We start from the raw sequence: 6000 nt of genomic DNA, 5'->3' as shown, positions 1-6000 counted from the left end.
ATGCACATTTAATTATGCCAATTCGAGAGGTAATCGTAGTAATTATGCGAGTGGGTGTAATTATGATAATGCAAGTCGTTATGATAACCAGACCCCGCCTCGGTGACGAGGGTGGGTTATCGATCGGAATAAGGCAATTAATCGTATGCAGTTATGCAGGTGTGGTGTAAGTATGCAAGATTAACTTAGATTAACTCGGCATCGTTGTCTAGGTTCGTCTCATTCTCGCTTTAACATTCCCAAAGTGGGTATTCGTGGTTATATTTTAGGTCCCCGGTTCACCCCGTTATCGCTTTAACATTTACTGAGTATGTATTAGTGTGTTTATTAAGGTCACCAAGTTCAGATCTCAACGCAGAAGCAGATCTTATGCATAGATTTCAGGAAAGAATCACACAACCACTTCTGTATTAATCAATTTATTACTAATTCAACCTCAACTATGATATAGTATGCGAACTCTCAATCCCGGAACGTCAACACGGCATCAATACAGTATCATCAACGATTGTCTGATTTCACTTTGACAACGGCACATGGATCCCGCATAACGCGATGGTTGTTAGTGAGAGAGAGAGTCGTTAAAATATGCAAATACTATGCTAAGAAAAACCTTAACGTTAATGAATGATTATACTCAATATTGTTCACGCAGTACCGCACTCCTTATTGATCATACGCAACCCTTATCACGTTGTTAGCACCTTGGGTCACGGGACAGTTGAATATTCTGTAGGGGATGCGAGTACGTGCGGCGATTATGACTGAAAGATACTTGAAAGATTATACGGCGATAAAAAACACAATCAAAAACAGTTATTATTCTTAAAGGCACCAATCTCAACAGATACATCGGCAGGTTATCTGACAACAGAATGGCTCGGAGTAAGGGCCTGCGACGGTGCTCCTTTTTCGAAGATCGTTATCTTATACCAAGTTTACTAATTGGGGACCAGATCACCTGATTAGGATCTGGTGGGCCACCACTCCCCACGTGAGCGTGGCTCGGCGGAAGGAGGTGCCAAGAATCAATTCGTATTGATGGATCTGTTGGGAATTTATGCGATTAAGAGTACAGCCCACTAAATATTAAAGATAAAAATTACGAATACACTTATAAACGACGGATGGCCATCACTCGGTCTCGTTGTGATGCCTTCACAGCCACGGATGGCTTATGGGTTCGAGTGTGTTTGAGTGGTAAGAGTTGTCTTGAATAGTCAGTGTTCGGAGTCGGTTCTTTATGTCAAACAGACGCCTGGTGGTCGTGTGGTGAGGGGGCGGTGCGCGTCATACGTATCAGTCGCTCCCCTGTCACCGTGGTGAAATGGTTCGGATGTCCGTTGATACGCTGTCGCAGTTCGGAACCCGGTCGGTAGGTGGCGCCCACAGCTCGCTCGCAGCGTGCAGTGTTGGGTCGTCGACCAGGGTGAGCACGGAGCCTCGTCGCCAAACCGCGATTCTCACCACTCCGGCGGCAGCAGAGACCTCCGACTCGGCAGAGGTTGACCCACGCAGGCCGAGTTGAGCGGTCAAGCGGGTCTTGCCCGCCTGCAGAGGAGATGGGGAGCCGCTTGAATCGAGCCCCGAGAGCCGGCTCCGGTGAGCCGATCGAACTCGGCTGAGTCCCAGACGAGCTGAAGAGTCGAGCCGACCCGCTGGTCGCAGCTCGCTCCTGAGTCGACTCTCCCGGTCGAGCTGAAGATGAGTCGAGCCGACCCGCTGGTCGCAGCTCGCTCCTGAGTCGACCCTCCCGGTCGAGCTGAAGATGAGTCGAGCCGACCCGCTGGTCGCAGCTCGCTCCTGAGTCGACCCTCCCGGTCGAGCTGAAGATGAGTCGAGCCGACCCGCTGGTCGCAGCTCGCTCCTGAGTCGACCCTCCCGGTCGAACTGAAGATGAGTCGAGCCGACCCGCTGGTCGCAGCTCGCTCCTGAGTCGACCCTCCCGGTCGAACTGGTTTCCAATGCTCAGGGTCCTTTCTTTTATGCCGAAAAATCCCTTTGGACCCTGCCCACAAGGCGGGGTTTCTTTCGATTTACTGTGTCAGGATCTGTCCCTAGGTAGGTGTGTCCATGTGTGTGTCCGTACGTCCGTATGTCCTTGTGTGCATAAGTCGTCTCTCTGTCTGGGTGCGATATTATCTCTTGTCTGGCCTTCTTCATGAACCAAAACACAGACGTTACAAATCGTCTCATAGGCGTCTTTGTCCGTGTTGCACCACCTGGAGGGAGGGGCAACACTCCCTCCGACCCTCACCGATGCACAAAGAAATGGTTAAAAAGTTTTAAGTTAACATTTGTCCCTTACCATTTCACAGTTATGATTCTGTATGTAACCTAAGGTCTGTCGTTTCCCATCGTGGTGCTTGACTCAAGTGGAGGTGTTTCCCCGAGCGTATACACAATCCTATCCCGCGCTGCGGGGATACAAAGATGGCCGGGATCTCCCTTTCTCTCCGACCCTGGGTTTAACATCGCTCTTTTATTATGTATTTTATATTCGACCTGGTGGTGATTCATCCCGCATATGCTTCGGGTCGAGTTGTATAGAAATTATTAAAGTATGGAAATAACATTTCATATCAATAACTTTAGCCTACCCTGTTGTTAAATTCCGACTTTAACGTTACTTTAATAGCAATACAGAATAATTGAGCTTTTTGTCTTAACTAGGCGAACGCAAACTTTTGGTGACCCCCGCAGCCTGTGTTCAGCTGGGTCTGCATCCTTGAGAGATACACAACACTCTTATTGTCGTGGCCATCCAACCTTCTGCTCTGGGAGTGTTATTAATTTCAGGACAAAGGCCCCCTCACGTTCAGACGTGCAGGGTTGTTTAAATCAGCTCCCTCCCCTGTGCACACAGCCTTGAGCTGGGTTTATCTTTGCTCCCTCAGCTGCAGGAGGACAAGGCGTATTTCTACCTCCTCCCTGTGTGCACGTGTTCCAATTAGCTCGGAATCCCTAAACACACAATCAGTGATGATTCCTGGCTTCTGTGGTTGTGATTTAGACAAAGGCGCCTCTGCTTCCTTTAATTGCCTTTGAGTTGACACTGCCCTATTATTCGCCCATGTGCTGAGGTCATAGAATTCGTTTTGACTTCAGTAATGTTAACATTCAGTATTGGATTAGCAAATGGGCAATGGTTCATTGATGTAGCTCGCAGCCTGGTCTCCAATTTGAGCGAGCGCGAGGATCGATAATTTAGCCTACTCTGTTGTTGAATTTCGAATTTTGACGTTACTTTAAAACCATGCAGGATGGTTGGGCTTTTTGCCTTAACTATGTCTGGCTGACTCTCCCACTGTCTCTGCCGCCTGCACGGGTGACATGTGCCCGTTCATCAGGCCTTATCTTTCCTTGAAGCAAGGTTGCAAATTCTGCCATCCTAGCCCTCCTCCAGTTCATTACTTAACAACACCTGGTGTTTTGCAGTTTGCTGCGCTTTGGTGTGTTTTTATTCATTATATATCAATTTTGGAAGAAGGGTTAGGATACAACAGAGCGCTGCTACGACTCGACCCCAGGCAGAGACCTCTGGGACCCTTGTCCCTCCGACTCCCACTGCGTCCGCGAGATACCGTGAGTACGTCCGCCGGGTTCTAAGTAGCGTAAGGGTCCACCTAGGGTTTGAATAGGAATAGGTTGGGCGCTGCTCGCTGAGAATTTTGCTCCGGGCCACACATGGTTTTTCTTCAGGCGCGCCATTAATAAACGTTAACACAGAGCACCGATTTATTTGTGTGTGGGTAGAGCGTAGGTGTGGTGCTTACGTGTGAAGCTCGCGTGTATTCAATCATAAACGATCGCTGACGTCGCGTGCATGTTTACATAGCGCGTTTTACACAGTGTGTTCCCGTAGCGACCATAGCACTCAGCGGTGGAATGCGCGAATATTATCGTCAACCCGCCCGTCGTTTTTGCCCGCGTGCCCGTGCCCGCATGCGTGCATATTCATACGACTATTTTTAGCGTGAGCCGTGGCGAGCAACCTGCGCAGGCACGTGCGAGCACGCAGCCACCCCAGGACATTTGGGGTAGTGTACGTGGGGAGTGTGTGGGAAACCCGAGGCGGTGAGGAGCCAGCCACTAGCCATGTCCCACAGAGAGAACGCTGGTGCGGGGAGGCCAATCACCCAATCGGCGGGAGCCAGGCGAGAAGGGGCGGAAGAGGAGGAGGGTGGTGTCAGCTCCCACAACGACACCGCACGTGCAGACGACACACCGCACGTGTAGATGTGATGGCGCTGCCGCGAAGCCACTCTGCGGGCGCCCCATCTACGACCTCGCCACCACCAAGCGACGGGGCCGACACTGCTTCCCCCTCACCACCCTCCACATAAACACACCCTCACACATTTCCCCCCCATAGAGCTCCAAGGGGAGGTCACCTGGCCAACAGGTTTTCACCCAGAAGGCCTCTCATAGGGATAATCTTCACGGTTTCCTGCGGCCAGGGAATTGGGCGATCTCCCCCGATGCTAACTCGCACCGCGGCGCTGTGACTTGGGTTGAGATTACATGGTCACGGCGGGGCTGCCCAGCCACCGTGGTTAACACACACACCCCACACATGGATCGGCCGGCAGGTAGGGGGGCAGAGCCACGAACGGCGGGAAACCAGGGTGAGCGTCTGATTGGCAGGACGAATGTGCTTGTGCACGGCCGCCGGCGCAGCAGCCAGCGGCGGTCCCTTTGATATGGAAATCGGGATGTGGACGGCGCTGAGAGCTCCGAATTCTGTGGCGCAAGACGAGCAATCTGATTGGCCGGGAAGGCCATCGGATCAGCGACGGCTTTTCTTTGATGTGGGTAATAATAAAAAGGGGCCGCAGAAAAGGGAGGTCTCTTCTCGAGTCAGCCACCGGGGCGGTCGTCTCTTCAGTTCAGCTAATCGAACGTCCGTGTGACGAGTCGAAGTGCTGCGAGGACAGGCGCACCGGAGCGTCGAACTGTGAGTAAGCGAGAGAGAGAGCTGGTATTGAGCGTAATAGCCAAAAAAGTTTAAGTCACAACAGAATAGAGTTCAGACCAATGGGAGATAATTTTAATCCTGCTTTGCCGATTCCGATTAATTCAGGAGAGTGGCTCACAGTCGGCCGGTAATAAATCGTTAATAACTAATCACAGCCTCGTGTGGATTCGACGAGCGTGTGGAAGCGCGTGGTGCTGTGTGTATGTATGCTCACAGCGTGTGTGGTCGGTGCTCCACGGGTGTACGCTTCATCTTGCTGCTGCGAACCCCTGCACTGCGTGCGGACTAACTCCCCTTGCGAACACCCGTCCCACAGCCCTTTAAACCACCCGTAACGAAAACCCCCAATCGGCAACGCGGACGCGAGCAACGTCATTCGCCCTCCGACCCCTGACCCCCCGTTCAGAGCGTGTGATTGCTGCGCAGGGTTGTGTGAGGGGAGGCGTCGCGTTTGATTGGCAGAGAGGCAACGGAGTTTTCGTGACTGCAAGGATTCATATTCTTAGGCTTTTTCGGTAAAGTCACGTAGGTAAAACATTAAAATTAATGAAAGTAAAATAAAATAAAAATCACGACGCTTCGGAGGCAACACAAGTCTCCGTCATCAGGTGGGACCGTCACAGCCAGATTTGCTGCATCAAGTGAGGATTACATCTTGAATCATTGCCTCACTTGATGCAGCAAATCTGGCTGTGACGGTCCCACCTGATGACGGAGACTTGTGTTGCCTCCGAAACGTCGTGATTTTTATTTTTTATTTTATTTTACTTTCATTAATTTTAATCTTTTACCAGTGTGACTTTACCGAAAAAACCTAAGAATAGGCAACGGAGTGTTTTCAGGTGGCCGTGAGCCGGCGACGAGCCATGCCCCACTCGCGGACTCGCGGGGGTGAAACCCAGGGAGGAGAGCCGGCGGGCGGCAGCCCTTCTCCCGCGAGCGATGAGCACAGCAGCAGCTGTTCACACACGAGCGAGGGATCGGGAGACGGCGGACCCCCTGCGGCCGGCGCCCAGCAGGGA

Source organism: Lampetra fluviatilis, chromosome 7 (genome assembly GCF_964198595.1).
Source record: "Lampetra fluviatilis chromosome 7, kcLamFluv1.1, whole genome shotgun sequence".
NCBI lineage: Eukaryota > Metazoa > Chordata > Hyperoartia > Petromyzontiformes > Petromyzontidae > Lampetra > Lampetra fluviatilis.
Note: the sequence above shows the minus strand (reverse complement) of the source record.